This window comes from Phyllopteryx taeniolatus, chromosome 4 (assembly GCF_024500385.1).
Source record: "Phyllopteryx taeniolatus isolate TA_2022b chromosome 4, UOR_Ptae_1.2, whole genome shotgun sequence".
NCBI lineage: Eukaryota > Metazoa > Chordata > Actinopteri > Syngnathiformes > Syngnathidae > Phyllopteryx > Phyllopteryx taeniolatus.
The window spans coordinates 4,493,761-4,513,575 of NC_084505.1; positions in this window are offsets into that span (position 1 = coordinate 4,493,761).

Genomic DNA, 19,815 nt, shown 5'->3' on the forward strand with positions numbered 1-19,815 from the left:
TTTTAATTATGAGTATCCTCAAACGTATGGCTGTTTTTTTGTTTTGTTTGGTTTTGTTACCGTCACAAGAACAGTATAGCGCAACCTGAACACTCCTTAGAGTGTGCTTTTTGCTCAGTGTAGTCACTGTTTGACATACAGTATGGTGAATCTGATGATCTGTTAGTGGCAAAACATTGAGTCAAATTGGTGAAAAACATCGCAGATGTGACCAGAGAGGAATAAGAGGAAAATGGATCATCATCATGTACCCAAACAGAGGAGGGTTTTGGTGAAAGATGAATGAAATATTTTTCTCTCTTGATGTTTCGTCATTTTAGTTTGAAGAAATTGAACACTTCTAAAACTTTTAGTAGTACAAAGAATATTGGGCTTATTCCTAGTCAGCTGGTCTAAGCTCATAAATGCACAGCCTTCAACCTAATATGTCACAAAATGCTAAAACGTGAACTGTTTAAGTAAAGATACACAAAGGCTGTTAATGTTTTTTTTTTTTTTTTTTTGAAAAAACTTTTATGTATAATGTGAATTCAAGAAATGAAAACTGTTGGTTATATAAAAAAGGAAACCAATTAGTCCTACGTTAAGTGAAAGGTCTTATTTTCTCTTTTGTATTCAAAATTACTTTTTAACCAAGCAAAAATATAGTTTTTCCAAACAAATAATGGATTGTTTGATAGAATGTTCAGTAGGATAATGGAGAACTAAAATATTCATTAGCTGCAGCCCGACATTCAACATTATATTCATTCATTATATTGTCATATTTTTATTGTTTCATTAAATCCTTGGTTCGAGTCCCTGTGCAATTAAACTGCAAAAAAATTGCTCCTCAAAATTAGAAAGTTGCTCCTCAAATGAAGAAATGATTCGCAAAACTGCTCCTCAAAGGAAAAAAAAAATATTTTGAGCCTTGTGTGTGTGTGTGTGTGCGCGCGTGTGTGCGTGTGTGCACGCGTGCATGCATGTGTGTGTGTGTGTGTTGCTGAAAAGTATGACTCCTGTCTTGGTGCTACCCAATCAGAAGAACAGTACGGCGTGTTATCGTTTCATAAATACACTGGACACCAGACTTTTTTTCCGGACTCAATAAATTTTCATTGTTGTGGTAACACCCGACGTGCCGCTCACGACGCAGAGAGCCACTGGCGGAACAGCTTTGGCTCCGTAGATGCAAACAACTTTTAGGAAAAGTTAACTATTACTTTCGCTAGCCCGAGAGCTAACAAGCTCGTGTGCTACGAAGCTAAACAGCTCACTCTGGCTCGCTCGATTGTTGCGACATCGTTTAAAACAGAGGTCACTAACTTGCGGTCCGGACCCAGAAGCAGTCCCAAACGGACCCAGACCATAGCCAAAAAGGTTATGATTCTTCTATTTTAAGCCACGCAACATAATTCAGGCTTTACGGTAGTGATGAACTGTACCAACCGATCACATGCGAGTTTTGCCACCTTTTCAGCCAATCAAATCTGCATGCATCACAGGCACTAATTACGGAAATCACTGACTGCACAGAACAGACAAAGGAGAGAGAGAGAGCGAGTGTGTTTAAATAGAGTTAAAGATGGAGAAAGATCAGAAAATGACCAACAAAGGAGATTTTGAAACAAATGGCGCTTAAAATCGAACAGACAGGGTCATTTTTGTTTGTACTTCTCAGTGGGAAGTCCCCACTGGGAGCTCTTATTAAAAGTCTATATAATATGTGAAACGCCATTATGAACCAAAACAAAGGTTTTCAACAAATATAACCTCTAAAACGGTTCAGTTAAAATTAATTAAATTAAAATATGTAAAATTGTTTGAGACGTCACTGTTGTTTCAAGATCCCAAACAGAAAAGGGGAAACTCAAACTTTATTTTCCTTTAGGTCAGCCCTTTATTTGAACACTTATAACATTTATTTTTATTTACTTGCTCGTATTGTGAAATGTGGCCCTACTTTTAGTGAATGAGAGCACATTACACATTTGTGGTCATATGTTTGATTACCAGGGCAGAATTTGTAAGATGTGAACAATTCTTTATTATGCTCTAATATCATTAAAGCAGTGGCATAAAAAACATCAATGATGCTATCGTTTATCTTGAAAGTTTTGGGGAAAATATATTGTATCTTGTTATTATTGACGCAAGAACCGCAATGTAACAGAGGATTACTGAATCTGTATACCGCGATGATAAATTGCAGGGACTTGTACTGATTGTTTCCATGACATGTGCATCCTGGGACTCACGTAGGCTCAAGTGTAACATAATCTATGTACAGTATAACACAACTGAGGTCAGCATGTTGACAAGACCCTGGACAATTTTTGCAGTTTCCCCAGTGTAAAATTAATTGCCCACCTGGCTTTAGACTGTGCTAAAGCTCCACACAGTACATATATGTGACATATTTTTACATAATGAAGTTATTTGGCTAATGAAAATAAAAATAACATTTAACTATAACATTGTTAATGTTATGACAGTTTCATTCTTGTGTGAATCACATCACAGTTAAAAGTTGTTCAAAGCACCAAATAAAATTTTAGTCCTGTAGGTTACACACTGTCTCTGCCAAGAATACCAGTAGCATGCCCTGTTAAATTATCATCATTCCAACCGTTAGATCTGTGGGATCTCAAAGGAATCCGAGAGCACATTCATGCTGACAATACACAAGTGGAAGTGAAATGGCGTGGCCCGTTTGTTTTAGTTTAAAAACTAGCATTTACAAGCTGAATGTGACATGTTTGATTAATTCTGCTGTACAGAAAATGACTACGTGTCATATCATATTTTGTGTGTTTCTGTGTGTCGGTGTGGTGTGTGTGTGTGTGCGTGTGTGTGTGTCTGTCTGTCTGTCCCTAGGCTTTGGGATCGAGGCTTCCTCCTTGCCTTAGAGAGACATCACCTTATTACTTGCCTCAGGTTCTCTTTTATTCATCTCTACACTTTGCAGAAACAAAGCGTATCAAAAGTAGCAGGCCATATGACTGATGTCTGTTGTGATGTTTTATGGCAGCAATGTTTTTATTTTTGCACAAATAAAGTTGAAGTTTACTTTTGAGAGAGTTTCTGTCACGGACGGCAGTGCTGTAAGAGCAGATCCCAAAAATAGACTAGATAAAAGGTCCAAAAAAAGTTTAATTCAACAAAAGAGCATGTGATGGCGAGACGTACTAAGCCAAAGGGACTCACAACCGGAGAGAATAAAAAAACGGATAACACAGGGGGACACGACAAAAGGTCCGTGTGATAAACAATATTCTTGTAGAGTAACTAAGTTGAGACAGAGGACAAATGTCGGCGACGAACACGGGGCTAAAACGGGTGAATATTCCGACGCCCGCACACTGTCACGGTGGCCCCTAAAAAGGCTGATAATTACAATTCACGACACGTGGGTCACCGATGTCAACGCCCACCATCGCTCACCCAGACACTGCAACACAAAGAAAAATAATTAAAAACGGGGCCATGACAGTATCCCCCTCTCAAAGGACACCCCCTGGCGGACCACCCGGTTTCTGCAGGTGGAGAGAGTGGAAGGCCCGGAGTAGGGACGGATCTAATATCCAAGAGCGGGGAATCCAGGAATGCTCCTCAGGGCCGTAACCCTCCCAGTCGACCAAATACTGCAGACCCCTGCCCCTTCTCCTGGAATCCAAGAGTTCACCCACCGTGTACACTGGCTCACCGTTGACCACCTGCGGAGAAGGAGGAGGCTCCGCTGAAGGACACAGAGGGCTGGAGGAAACTGGCTTGAGCAAGGAGACATGGAATACAGGGTGAACTTTGATGGAGGGAGGGAGCCTAAATTTAAATGCCACTGGGTTCACAACAGAGTCAATTTCAAAAGGACCAATATACCGAGGACCAAGTTTCTTAGAACCCCCGGCCAGATGCAAATCTCGTGTGGACAACCAGAATTCCTTAACGTCCTTGCGTCCTTTGCCACCAGAACCGTGAAATGTCCGACTGACCCCAGGATGGCAAGCTACTCTAGAAGTGTGTCCCCACCCCAACACCTCTGGATGCAAAATGACTGGAACAAACAACTTGCCATTAGGAACCCCTCCCGGAACCTGGATGTCCCTCCCCGCATCCACCACCTCCTTTTCAACCTCCCACTGAAGCGCTCCCACCACCCGGGTCCCAGGTAGAATGGTCTCCACAACAGGCTGAACAGCAGACGGGCCATGCAGCCTAAACCAGGCATTGGGTTAGCCGTTCTTCCACCCAGGGCGGTAAGTGATGACAAAATGGAAACGGGTAAGGAACAGGGCCCAACGTGCTTGACGGGGGTTGAGTCTCTTAGCAGTCCGGAGCTAAGACAGGTTCTTGTGGTCGGTGAAAACTTGAAAAGGTTCCCTAGCGCCCTCCAGCCAGTGCCTCCACTCCTGCAGCGCCAGGACAATGGCTAGCTGCTCTCTGTTGCCCACATCATAATTGGCCTCTGCTGGGCTGAGGCGCCGAGAGAAGAAGGCGCAGGGGTGCAGCCTCTGGTCGACTGGGGACCTCTGGGACAGGACCGCCCCCACTCCTGAATCAGATGCGTCCACCTCGACAACAAAAGGAAGGTCAGGATTAGGATGATTTAACACAGGAGCCTTCACAAACAATTGTTTCATATGACCAAAAGCTATTTCAGCCTCCGAGAGTCTGAGGTGCATCACCGATGTCAACGCCCACCATCGCTCACCCAGACACTGCAACAAAAGAAAACCAATTGAAAAACGGGGCCATGACAGTTACAAGTAAATGGCACAACATTTTGTTTGTAAAGGGGAACCAAACCCAAGATGTCAAAACTTTATGTTCTAAATGTGCATATCCTATTTATCAGCTGCTGTTTACTTAAATCTATGAAGTATTTTTCGAGATGGGGTGAGGAGGAGCTTCCAAAAGACTGGACCATTACAGCCAACATGATCAAACAGACATTCAGAAGAGTACTTGGTGTATTTTCTGGTAGGAAAGGGGAGAAGGAGACTTGGTGGTGGAACCTCAAAGTGCAGGAAATCATACAATGAAAGAGGTTGGCTAAGAAGAAATGGGACACTGAGAGGACTGTACAATGAAATACAAAAATACAAAAATATGTACAATGACCACAAAATATTTATGTTATGCTACAGTGCGACGCGGAAAGATAAATGTTTTTTACACACATCACATTGTCTGAAAATTCTATTTTTTGTGCACTACTGTCTATAAATAAAAGAACGACAATAAAAAAAAAATCTATCCAATTCATCGAGCTATCGCTGCTCCACATTTTTGTCTACAGGGCTGGAATCCCCGTGGACCATAATGTTCGCAGATGACATTGTGGTCTGCAATGAAAGCAGGGAGCAGGTGGAGGAACAGTTAGAAAGGTGGAGGCATGCACAGGAAAGGAAAGGAAAGAAGATTCACCGAAGCAAGAAAGAATACATGTGCATGAATGAGAGGTGTGAAGGGGGAAGAGTGAGGCTACAGGGAGAAGAGATTGCGAGGGTGCAGGACATTAAATACTTGGGGTCAACAGTCCAGACTAATGGTAAGTGCAGTAAGGAAGTGAAGAAACGGGTCCAAGCAGGTTGGAACGGGTGGTGGAAGGTGTCAGGTGTGTTACGTGACAGAAGAGTCTCTGCTAGGATGAAGGGCAAAGTTTATAAAACAGTGATGAGGCCAGCCATGATGTACGGTTTAGAGACAGTGGCACTGAAGAGACAACAGGAAGCAGAGCTGGAGGTGGTGGAAATTAATATGTTAAGGTTCTCTCGAGGAGTGAACAGGTTGGACAGGATTAGAAATGAGCTCATCAGAGGGATGGCCAAAGTTAGATGTCCAGAGGAGAGATAGTGAGTATATTGGTAAAAGTTTGATGGACCAAAGAGAAGGTTGATATATGTAGTGTGGAAAGACATGAGGGCTGTTGTTGTTACAGAGGAGGATGCAGGAGATACTCTTCCATGGAAAACGATGACAAGCTGTTGCGACCCCTAACAGGACAAGCCGAAAGAAAAAGAAGAACGTTGAACTTTAGTTTGGAGGGAAGTATTACTTTTCCACCGGGTAGTTGCTAGCTACGAAAGCTGCATGTAGAAAGGGTGGATATACAGTGGGTCTTCCTATGCACACAGCTAAAATAACGAAGGAGTGGCTTCAGAACAACTCCATGACTGTTCTTAAATGGCCCAGCCAGAGCCCTGACTTAAACCCAATTGAGCATCTCTGGAGAGACCTGAAAATGGCTGTCCACCAACGTTCACCATCCAACCTGACAGAACTGTAGAGGATCTGCAAGGAGGAATAGCAGATGATCCCCAAATCCAAGTGTGAAAAACTTGTTGCATCATTCCCAAAAAGACTCATGGCTGTATTAGCTCAAAAGGTTGCTTCTACTAAATACTGAGCAAAGGGTCTCAATACTTATGGCTGTGAGATATTCAAGATTTTCTTTTTTAATAAATCTGCAAAAATGTCAACAATTCTGTTTTTTCCTGTCAATATGGGGTGCTGTGTGCACATTAATGAGGGGAAAAAAGAACTTCAATGATTTTAGCAAATGGATAAGCGGTAAAGAAATTGGATGGATGGGTTGCAATATAACAAAGACTGAAAAATTTAAGGGGGTCTGAATACTTAACGTACCCACTATATATATATATATATATATATATATATATATATAGGCAGCGTTACAACCTGAACTGGCTGGCAGCCACTCACAGGACACATACTGTATAGACAAACAACCATTCACATCACACATTCACAACTACGGACTACATCCGTCTTCAACTAACCTAAGAAACATGCTTTTGGAATGAGGGTAGAAACCGGAGTAGAGAGGAAAAAAATCCATGCAAGCATGGGGAGAACATGCAAATGCCACACAAAAAGGCTGGAGCCCAGCTTTGAATCCCCAATCTCAAAACTGTGACGTGGATGTGCTAACTACTCAATCTCCGTGCCGCCAAAATGAAGTTGGATTGTAGACGTGCCTGCGTGGGTTTTCTCCGGGCACTCCGGTTTCCTCCCACATCCCAAAAACATGTGTGGTAGGTTGATTGAAAACTTTAAATTGCCCGTAGGTGTGAATGTGAGTGCGAATGGTTGTTTGTTTGTATGTGTCCTGCGACTGGCTGGCAACAACACTACACACCCTCATAAGTGATTGTGCTACCGTTCACATTTTTTGTCAAATATTTCCACATGCTTGAAGCTGTATGCTGTACTGAAACACATGGACATGGTGTTGTAATACTTTCGTGATGGGCACAGCAGTTCTTTTGAGTGTACTAAATCAATATAACCAGTTCGTTAAAAAGATTTTTTCCAAAGATTCGTTCAGTTCTTTTTCACAGATTCATTCAAGTGCTTCCTCATTCAGTTCATGATTCAGCCCTGAGGTTCACATTCACTCAACATGTTCACCGAAGGATGATGCGTTGTTGTTGTCACGTATTATAAACTACGAAAGGTGCGGAGGTTTAAAAAAAATAAAATAATAATAATTAAAAAATAATAATTAGCTAAATTATCACCTACCTATCTATCTCTCAGCAAGCTCCGAATGGCTTCAATCCTGACTTGTGAACATCCGAGCGGTGAGCTCAGTTACTGCACATATCATTCTGTCCCCTCTACATCCACCCAGGCTCCCGCCTTCCAGTGATACTTGTCTGCATTCCACCATGGTGGACAGCGTCGAAACCAGCACCCGTGCTTCCTGCTCACCCAACTTACTGTTATTGTCATCTGATTAGTGTAAAGCAGGGGTGTCAAACTAATTTTTGTCGCGGGCCACACTGTAGTTATGGTTTCTCTTAGAGGGCCGTTAAATTTGTGTCATGGTCTGTGTTTTAGTTTAGATTATGTTTAGTTTTAGTTTTGTCGTGTGTGCTTGTTTGGTTATTGTGTCCACCTGTTCTCGTCAACCCTCTACCTCAGGGGTGTCAAACTCATTTTTGCCACGGGCCACATCGTAGTTATGACTTTCCTCGGTAGGCCTCTACGACTGTGAACCCATATCAATGAAAGATTACCTCATAATTAAATACAGTATACACAGCACAATGAATAACCAGTGTTGAATTCAGAAGCGACCCTTGTGAGGATAAGCGGCTCAGAAAATGGATGGGTGGATGAATTCAGAAGCCTATAAAAACGTTTTTCAACTGTTACATTTACTTTCAAAGCGGGATTGGTAACAAAAAATGCTTGCAAATATCTCAATATTATTACACCATAACACAATTAGCAATTTTTATTTGCTTTCGCGGGACAGATAAAATTATGTGGCAGGCCAGATCTGGGCCAAAGAGGTGTAAAGCATCTCTGAGTGTCTTGAGAAGCACTATATACGAAGTATAATGTATCATTATCATTATTATTTAATACAAAGCTTTAAAAATCACATTAGAGACAGAGGGGATAATGTGTATGTGTACATATACTGTATATATTTTTGATTTTTTTTAAATTTATTTTCAGTCATGATAAAATAAAATACTGTATATGGGCCATTCCACAGAATCGGTGCCATTTGCTTGTAACTCTCCCCCACAGCATCTGAGAGCTGAGAGGTAGCCCTTATTATTTATAGATGTTATTAAGCCTGATTTTATTTACTCAGCATTTGTTTTTTTATTCATTCAAAAACAAGCTATTTAATGTTCAAACTGATAAACTTTATTGTTTTTAGCAAATAATCATTAATTTAAAATTCTATGGCTGCAACACGTCCCAAAAAAGCTGGGACAGGTTCATGTTTACCATTGTGTTACATCACCTTTTCTTTTAACAACATTCAGTAAACGTTTGGGAACTGAGGACACGAATTGTTGAAGCTTTGTAGGTGGAATTCTTTCCCATTCTTGCATGATGTACAGCTTCAGCTGTTCAACAGTCCGGGGTCTCCATTGTCATATTTTACGCTTCATAATGCGGCACACATTTTCAATGGGAGACAGGTCTGGACTGCAGGCAGGCCAGTCTAGTAGCCGCACTCTTTTACTACGAAGCCACGCTGTTGTAACACGTGCAGAATGTGGTTTGGCATTGTCTTGCTTAAATAAGCAGGGGCGTCCATGAAAAAGACGTTGCTTGGATGGCAGCATGTGTTTCTCCAAAACCTGTATGTACCTTTCAGCATTAATGGTGGCTTCACAGATGTGTAAGTTACCCATGCCATTGGCACTAACACAGCGCCATACCATCACAGATGCTGGCTTTTGAACTTTGTGTCCATAACAGTCCTGATGGTTCTTTTCCTCTTTGGCCCAGAGGACACAACGTCCACAATTTCCAAAAACAATTTGAAATGTGGACTCGTCGGACCACAGAACACTTTTTCACTTTGCCTCAGTCCATCTTAGATGAGCTCAGGCCCAGAGAAGCCGGCAGCGTTTCTGGGTGTTGTTGATAAATGGCTTTTGCTTTACATAGTAGAATTTCAAGTTCCACTTACAGATGTAGCACCAAACTGTATTTACTGACATTGGTTTTCTGAAGTGTTCCTGAGTCCATGTGGTGATATCCTTTACACATTGATGTCGGTTTTTGATGCTGTACTGCCTGAGGGATCGAAGGTCACGGGCATTCAATGTTGGTTTTCGGCCTTGCCGCTTACATGCAGTGATTTCTCCAGATTATCTGAACCTTTTGATGAGATTATGAATCGTAGATGACGAAATCCCTAAATTTCTTGCAATTGTACGTTGAGGAACATTGTCTTGAAACTGTTCGCCTATTTTCTCAGGCACTTGTTCACAAAGAGGTGAATCTCGCCCCATCTTTGCTTGTGAATGACTGAGCAATTCAGGGAAGCTCCTTTTATATCCAATCATGGCACTCACCTGTTCCCAATAAGTCTGTTCACCTGTGGGATGTTCCAAACAGGTGTTTGATGAGCATTCCTCAACTTTCTCAGTCTTTTTTGCCACCTGTCCCAGCCTTTTTGGAACGTGTTGCAGCCATAAAATTCTAAGTTAATGATTATTTGCTAAAAACAATAAAGTTTATCAGTTTGAACATTAAATATCTTGTCTTTGTAGTGTATTCAATTAAATATAGGTTGAACATGATTTGCAAATCATTGTATTCTGTTTTTATTTATGTTTAACACAATGTCCCAACTTGGGGTTGTACTTGTACTTGACTGACTGAACATCAGCCATTAGCTTGGAGAAACGGGTGCTAGTGAAAGCTATCCCTGTGAAAAGAACAGTTAAAATAATGAGTACGTTCACTGCGTAGTACGTCATTCCTTGCGTGAATGAATCACTCAGCCTAGTAGATCGCAGTGAACTTCCGCATGAGTCACTCATATACATACTACTACGTCTCTCCTTGGCAAATCGCGAACGCGGAGTTCAACGAAGGAATCACTCGTGACTGACAGTACATTCATTATCCGACGTGAGTGAAAACACTGGCGAATCACAAATCACATGACAGTACCTGTAGTGAAGTCCCTCCCAGGCTTGCAAGCTGGCTGCTCATTGATGAGTGACAGCACGCTGCAGCAGTTTAGTGATGGGCAGTTCTTTAAAAAGATTCGTTAAAAGATTCATCCACCGAATCCTTCAGTTCTTTTTCACAAAATCATTCAAGTGCTTCCTCATTCAGTTAATGTATGTAGTGTATTCAATTAAATATAGGTTGAACATGATTTGCAAATTATTGTATTCTCTTTTTATTTGTTTAACACAATGTCCCACCTTCAATGGAATTGGGATTGTAATTTTAATGTATTGTTATTATGATGATGATTATTCTTTTTATGAAATAAAAAGCTTTAATAATCGCAATCGAGAAAGAGGGAAATATGCATGTGTATGTATATACATTTATTATCAATTTACATTTATTTTAAATATGTGTGCTTGTGTTCATATGCTTGACTGACTCAACATTAGCCGTTAGCTTGAAGTGAAAAGCTATCCCCATGAGGATGTCTGGACTTAAAATCACTCATGAGTACGTTCACTGCGTAGTACGTCGTCATCATACAAGTACATCGCTCCTTAGCGGATCACAAACGAAGAAGTTCAACGAATGAATCACTTGTGTCTAACGATTCATGAACGCTAAATTCAACGAACGAATCACTCTTCAGTTCGTCAATACACCAGTACATTTAATTCACTTAAGTCCCTACACTGAACGAATCACTCATCAGTTCTTCAGTACACCAGTTCACTGAACAAATCATGCAGTTCACTTAAGTCCCTCCCCTGAACGAATCACTCTTCAGTTCTTCAGTTCTCCAGTACATTCAGTTCACTTAAGTCCCTCCCACGCCTGCACGGCGCTGACTGACGCTGCCTGCTTATTGGTCATTCGCCGAAGTGAGTGACAACGCTGGCAAATTGTAAATCACATGGCAGTACGTTGAAAGAAGTCCCGTCCCGCCTGCACGCTGGCTGCTCATTGGTCATTCGCCGAAGATTCAGAAGTGAGTGACAGAACTCTTCAGCAGATCCGTTTCCACCCCCACCCGACTTGCTCACCTCACGGTGGCGGGCGGTGGCCAAGCTAAAAGAAAAAATCATTTCATAAACTGATTCAATTCATCCATCCATCCATTTTCTACCGCTTTAGCAGGGACGCCCAGACTTCCATCTCCGCAGCCACTTTATCCAGCTCTTCCGGGGGGATCCCGAGGCGTTCCTAGGCCAGCCGAAGGACGTAGTCGCTCCAGCGTGTCCTGGGTCGTCCCCGGGGTCTCCTCCCAGTGGGACATGCACGGAACACCTCACCAGGGACGAGTCCGGGAGGCATCCGAATCAGATGCCCCAGCCACCTCATCTGGCTCCTCTCGATGTGGAGGAGCAGCGACTCTACTCTGAGATTCTCCCGGATGACCGAGCTTCTCACCCTATCTTTTAGGGAGAGACCGGACACCCTGCGGAGGAAACTCATTTCTGCTGCTTGTATCCGGGATCTTGTTCTTTCGGTCAAGATAGAATAGGTGAGGGAAGGAACGTAGATCGACCGGTAAATTGAGAACTTCGCCTTTCGGCTTAGCTCCTTCTTTACCACAACTGACCGATACCAAGTCCGCATCACTGCAGACGCTGCACCGATCCGCCTGTCGATCCCCCGTTCCATTCTTCCCTCACTCGTGAACAAGACCCCATGATACTTGAACTCCTTCACTTAGGGCAGGATCTCATCCCCGACCTGGAAAGGGCACGCCACCCTTTTCCCACTGAGGACCAAGGTCTCAGATTTGGAGGTGCTGATTCTCATCCCAGCCGCTTCACACTCGGCTGCGAACTGCTCCAGTGAGAGTTGGAGGTCACGGCTTGATGAAGCCAACAGAACCACATCATCTGCAAAAAGCAGAGATGCAATACTGCGGCCACCAAACCGGACCCCCTCTACGCCTCGGCTGCGCCTTGAAATTCTGTCCATAAAACTTATGAACAGAATCGGTGACAAAGGGCAGCCTTGGCCTCACCGAGAACGAGTCCGACTTACTGCCAGATATGCGGACCAAACTCTGACTCCGAGCGTACAGGGACCGAACAGCCTGTATCAGGGGGTTCGGTACCCCATACTCCCGAAGCACCCCCCACAGTACTCCCCGAGGGACACGGTCGAACGCCTTCTCCAAGTCCACAAAACACATGTAGACTGGTTGGGCGAACTCCCATGCACCCTCAAGGACCCTGCCGAGGGTGTAGAGCTGGTCCACTGTTCCACGGCCAGGACGAAAACCACACTGCTCCTCCTGGATCTGAGATTTGACTTCGCTCTGAGCGTGTCACTCGAGGCTCTGTCAGAGGTGACTGTCTCATTCATCTGCGCAGGAGCACTTTCAGTAAGTCAGCCTGGTCAGTGAGGAGCGCTGGTGAGTGGAACTCAGTACCTGAGGAGGTTAAACTGCTTACAGCATACAAGGCCTTCACAAAAAAACTGAAAATGTGGCAAGTTAACACCTATAGCTGGCAACACTAAAAGACAAGTATGTTATGATGTTTTTTTTTGTTATGATCAAATGATTTGTGGTTTTATTCTCTCTTAATAGTATAGTAAGTCTTTGATTATGTATCCTGTATTATATTGTCTTGTAGATGTATTTTACTGCTTTTTTACATCATGGCCAGGGGACTACAGATGAAAACTAGCCTTCTGGCTAATTCTGGCTTTTTTAACCATGTGTACTTCATGTGTTTTATGAAATTGCATTGTCCCCTTTCAAATAAACTGATTAATAATAATGTACGTATATTGAAAATAAAGCATAAGCATGTTCTAGTAATACAGAACATTTGGAGCCCAAAATTATTCTTACCTATGAATTTGAAAGGTTATCTCCATTTCCATCAAGAAACTGATATATGTCTGTACCATAAATGAAAAACTATTTTGATCCTACAAACTGAGAAAAATACAGGAACACAAATAAATGTATTCTCAAAAGACACTGAAATATAAAGTGATTTTTAAACACACATACAAACCCTTAACAATTAACATTTAAATACAAAGAAACAACACCAATAATTTACAAGTAAATATCCACTAAACAGGCACAAATACGTCAGACTACATTTCAGGACTACAAATTGTATTTTTTTTTTTATGCCAGCAGCTCAAAAAGAGAAATTAATTAATCATGTGGGGTGAAGAAACACAGGCATAAGTCTAAATTTCAAGTCACACTGAACATGCAAATTAAGCCTGACTCTCGAGTAAATCAGAACAGGTTGATCATTGGTGCACATTTCAAGAAAAAAATAATAGTGTATACCTTAGTTTGAGTAGGCTCTGCAGGTGCATTGACACATTCCTTTACAACCGAAACGTCCCTAAATGCTCGTCGTTGCCCCAAAATCCACACTTTCCGGAAGGAAGATTCATTTGCTGTTCAGAGTTCTTGCCACCGGGTTCATTGGATATATTTGTTTGAACTTATGGGATACATTTTCATTTGGAAAAGCTGCTTAATCTTAATATAAAGCTGCTGTCACGGACACAACAGTTTTGAGCAGGCTTCTGAAAAAATTGAAAAGTACTGGTCCATCCATTCATTTTTAAAACATCTCTTTTCTGAGTTAACTTTCCTTTTGAACCGTCACTTTATCGTGGTGGAGGGGTTTGTGTGTCCCAAAGATCCAAGGAGCTAAGTTGTCTGGGGCTTTATGCCCCTGGCAGGGTTACCCATGGCAAACAGGTCCTAGGTGAGGGACCAGACAAAGCACAGCTCCAAAGACCCTTATGATGAGTAAAATGATTGGATCGCGTTTTCCCTTGCCCAGACGCGGGTTACCGGGGCCCCCCTCTGGAGCCAGGCCGGGAGGTGGGGCTCGAAGGTGAGTGCCTGGTGGCCTGCACCCATGGGGCCCGGCAAGGCAGAGCCCAAAAGGGTAACATGGGTCGCCCTTCCCATGGCCTCACCACCTGTGGGAGGGGTCATAGGGGTCAGGTGCAGTGTGAGCTGGGCGGCGGCCGAAAGCAGGGACCTTGGCGATCGGATCTCCGGCGACATAAGCTGCCTCTAGGGACGTGGAATTTCACTCCTCTGACAGGGAAGGAGCCAGAGCTGGTGTGTGAGGTCAAGAAGTTCTGACTAGATGTCGTTGGGCTCGCCTCCACACACAGCTTGGGCTCTGGTGCCAGTCCTCTCAAGAGGGGTTGGACTCTTTTCCACTCTGGAGTTGCCCACGGTGTGAGGCGGCGAACAGGTGTGGGTATACTTATTGTCCCCTGGCTCGGCGCCTGTACATTGGGGTTCACTGCGGTGGACGAGAGGGTAGGCTCCCTCCCCCTTTGGGTGGGGGACAGGTCCTGACTGTTGTTTGTGCCTATGCACCAAACAGCAGTTCAGCGTACCCTCCTTTTTTGATATCCTTGGAGGGGGTGCTAGAGAGCGCTCCCGCTGGGGACTCCATCGTTCTGATGGGAGACTTCAAAGCTCACGTGGCCAATGATAGTGAGACCTGTAATGGCGTGATTGGGAGGAACGCCCACAACCAACCCCCCCACGATCAGAACCCAAATGGTGTTCTGTTATTGGACTTCTATGCTCATCACGGATTGTCCACAACGAACACCATGTTCAAGCATAAGGGTGTCTATACGTGCACTTGGCACCAGAACACCCTATGCCGCAGTTCGATGATAGAATTTGTCATGGGACTTGCGGCCGCATGTCTTGGACACTCGGGTGAAGAGAGGGGCGGAGCTGATCAGCACCTTGTGGTGTGTTGGCTCCTATGGTGGGGGAAGATGTCTGTCCAACCTGGCAGGCCCAAACGTATTGTGAGGGTCTGCTAGGAACTTCTGGCAGAATCCTCTGTCAGAAGGAGTTTCAACTCCCATCTCCGACAGAACTTCACCCACGTCCCGGGGGAGGCAGTGGACATTGAATCCGAGTCAACCATGTTCCGCGCCTCCATTGCTGAGGCGGCGACCGGAGCTGTAGCCGTAAGGTGGTCAGTGCCTGTCGTGGCGGTAAGGGATGACATCAAGCTGAAGAAGGAGTCCTATAGGGTCTTTTTGGCCTGTGGGACTCCTGAGGCAGCTGATGGGTACCGGCTGGCCAAACGGAATGCAGCTTTGGCGGTCGCTGAGGCAAAAATTCGGGCATGGGAGGAGCATGGTGAGGCCATGGAGAACGGCTTCTGGACGGCTTTGAGGAAATTCTGATCAACCATCTGGCATCTCAGGAGGGGGAAGCAGTGGACCATCAAGGCTGTGTATAGTGGGGATGGGGCACAGTTTACCTCGACTCGGGACGTTGTAAGTCGGTGAGGAGAATGCTTCGAAGACCTCCTCAATTCCACCAACACGCCTTCCCATGAGGAAGCAGAGTCTGGAGTCTCTGAGGCGGGCTCTCCTATCTCTGGGGTTGAGGTCACCGAGGTGGTTAAAAAGCTCCTCGGTGACAGGCCTCTGCAACATCGCGTGGACATTGGGGACAGTGCCTCTGGATTGGCAGACTGCGGTCATCCCCCTTCTTAAAAAGGGGGACCGGAGGGTGTGTTCCAACACTCCTCAGCCTCCCTGGTAAGGTGTATTCAGGGGTGCTGGAGAGGAGGGTCCGTCGAGAAGTAGAATCTCAGATTCACGAGGAGCAGTGTGGTTTTCGTCCTGGCCAGGGAACAGTGGACCATCTCTACACCCTCGGCAGGATCCTCGAGGGGGCTTGGGAGTTTGCCCAACCAGTTACATGTGTTTCGTGGACTTGGAAAAGGCGTTCGACTGTGTCCCTCGGGGTGACATGTGGGGGGTGTTTCGGGAGTATGCGGTGCAGAATCCCATGATTTGGGCAGTGTCAGAGTTTGATCCGCATTGCTGGCAGTAAGTCGGATTCGTTCCCTGTGAGGGTTGGACTCCACCAAGGCTGCCCTTTTGTCACCAATTTTGTTCATAGCTTTTATGGACAGGATTTCTAGGCACAGGCGAGGCGTAGAGGGGGTCCGGTTTGGTGGCCTCAGTATTGTATCTCTGATTTTTGCAGATGATGTGGTTCTGTTGGCTTCATCAAGCCATTCTCTCCAACTCTCACTGGAGCAGTTTTCAGCCGAATGTGAAGCAGTGATGCAGACTTTGTATCGGTCCATTGTGGTGAAGAAGGAGCTAAGCCGAAAGGCGAAGCTCTCAATTTACAGGTCGATCTACATTCTTACCCTCACCTATGGTCACGAGCTGTGCGTCTTGACCGAAAGAACAAGATCCCTGATACAACGGCCAAAATGAGTTTCCTCCGCAGGGTGTCCGGGGTCACCCTTAGAGATAGGGTGAGAAGCTCGGTCATCTGGGAAGGGCTCAGAGTAGAGCCACAGCTCCTCCGCATGGAAAGGAGCCAGTTGAGGTGGCTCTGGCATCTGATTAGGATGGCTCCTGGACGTTGTTGGACGGCATGGGGTTATATCCTATATATCCTATATCATATGCAGGGCCCTCAAATTACAAGTTAGTAAACTACCACCACACTCACCAATTATTTTTATAATTCTCAAGAGCTCAGCAAAATGTTAACAGAATTCTGGGTGTTTTTGCTCTTCCCTCGAGCCAAGCATCTGCGTTGCAGGCGGATAGAAAATGCCACATCTTTTCCTGGTCGCCCCACAATTTGTAGATTACAAAACAAGTAATTGGAGGGGCGGCGTCCTCCAACCGATGGGAAGCTTCACTTGATTCCTAGTCATCCTGCTCTGGCATTCTCTCATTTTTCACTTGTGTTGATTGCAGCCGTCTGAGAGAGTAATGACTTGTGACTCTCCCACTATCAACGAGAACATTCCGTAGCTTCTCCCAGCGCCACTCCCTGTAAACATGTTTATAAAAACACAGCAGCAAGTACTCAGCTCACATGGTCACACAGCGGCCACACAGCGGCCACAGTTTAGTGAGAGCCTCTAACTTTACACTAAATGCAAGCTATGAGGATAATATAACAATTCTATGGATATTATGAAAATGGATAACATACCAGTAAGTATAAAATGTATGGATAGTATGACAACTCCCCCTTTTGACCTCAGCTTGCCTGAGGTCAACCCATGTTATGAGTAGAAATATAGGGACCTCCTTCTCAACCTGCAAACTCTTGACTACAGTATCCACATCAGAATATGATTCCGCCTCTTCCACTGATCCTAAGAGACCTACAGGCTCCGCAGAGGTCAAAGACATCTGATATAGTGGGCGCTGACCAAATTTACCTACTACGGCCATTACGATTACCTGATTACACAAGGAACGCAAGCACGGAATGCAACACCATCCGCAAACAACAAACATGCTGACCATCACCGCAATTGAAACTAATACTGAAGTAACCAAACCTTTATATTTACCAAACCAGGAGGTCATACACTGGTCCCACATAGAGCCATCTACCCCAGAATGAACCTTCAGTTCCGCAGACCTCAACCCATCTAGTGCCCTTGTAAGACTGCCATCTGGGGCCGTATTGATAGGGATGAATTCGTCCCTGAACATTGAACATAATCCACTTTTTTCTGCTCGAAGCACGTGCAGTCCCAGGCGGTTCTGGTAGGCCGTCAGGGATGTCGCCGACAGCTGCCCATGAATTGCAAACACCACATCTGCTGTAAAATTTGTAAGCCTCTGCTGATTATAATGCCAATAATTAATGCCATCAACTTTTTTATTTGGGGTCACCCAGACGAAAATAGACTCAAACCCCGCTGCCACTTGATCAACCTATCTATACTTATCGGGTACACCGTGCGGAACTCCAATAGCATCTATGTATACTGGGGAGGGAGCTCCGGTAGCGGTCGACAAGTAATCTTGGCGGACTCTGGCCCCGCCATCCACTCACGGCGTAAATGCCATTCGTCTGATTCTGCTCGGTCTGAAGAAAACAAAGTTAAAGGTGAAATCAGAGAAATTAAAGCACACGAGCCCAACCAATTGGGAGGCAGTCACCCCAACAGGTGGGTGCCGCCACACCACCACCAAAAGTCTGCTCTGGCTTGGGTCAGTCTTTTCGCACTGGTGTTGCCCGTCAAATCTAACTCATGCAAGCATGAAGAAGATTTAATATTTCCCAATTCTACTGAAATGGAAACAACCGGTCTCCTTGTCATGCAAGTATGATTACCTACTGTCAACACCCTGAAAGCTGGAGCTGTTACATTTTGGGCTATTAATGGAAACACCGAATCATACAACTGACAAGTTGGGCTCACATTATCTTTAGTCATTAACTCAATCAAGCAGAACCAATCAGATGGTGAGGCCGAAATAATGGAAGTAGAAGAGGTCGTGGTTGAGCCCAAAATGGCGGGCACTATCTTGAGGAGTGGTTTCGGGGGTGAACAAATAATGCAATTGATCAACCCAGTACGATTAGCCACATGCTCGGCTGCCTGCAACCAGGATTTGGAAGGCTCCTCCACACCTGTAGACACAAAAAGATATTTGGGCAGGGTGAGTGTGGCAGTATCAAATACCTGCACTATCTTCTACTGGGGCAACAAGGTCGACTTCTGATGAGTTACTGGTTCCTGCAAGAGAACCCTAAACAGGCCAATTGGATCCCTTCCGACCTTCAGCCCCGAAAGGGATATAATACCCCTGACTATCCCACTCAGATCTCAACACATTCCGTAAATGCCTCATGTTGGGGCTTAACCAAAACCTTAGAATGGTCAATAATACGGGATTCGATCATTTAACCGGGGCCCCCAGACTCCCCCTTACGATTCCAAAATATTTCCACGGATGAGGGGAAGACTATTGCCCCGTATAGGCCACCACTGCGCCCCATCTATCACAAGGTTGGCGTTAATATTTACACAGATACAAATGGGGCAAACGATAAGAATAAGCAGAACAATCCAGTACATTACATGAATCAAATTGGAATGTTTGAATGGCTCCCTTAGTGTAATAAAGAGTAACGTGACTACCAAAAAAGAGCATGCAAGGTCTGGTAAGCCCGGAGCCCTTTCCAACACTTGCCTCCTTCTCCTCAAAACTGTTCGAGTCTTTGGTCGGCTAAGCCACCCTTCGGTCACCTCCCCATGATCTCAGCCAAAGAAGAGCGGGAAAGCGATAATAATAATAGCAAGCATAGCAAAAGCGTAAAGCAACTCCCAACCAATCACTCTTCCTCCCCGGGCTCACACTTGCCTACATGGAACCAGGTTGTTCCTTTTCCTCCCAAACGGAGGGCATGTGATGTCCTGTCGATGACCTTGTATAGTACCGTCCAACACGACTCGGTCCATTTTCTCTTCAAAACTTTCAGGTAGCCCCATGGTGCTGCAAAGGTGTTGTCAGAATGGTCACTCCCTTGAGCCCTGCTCCCAACCTGTTTGGAAAACATTTGGAAAAGGCGAT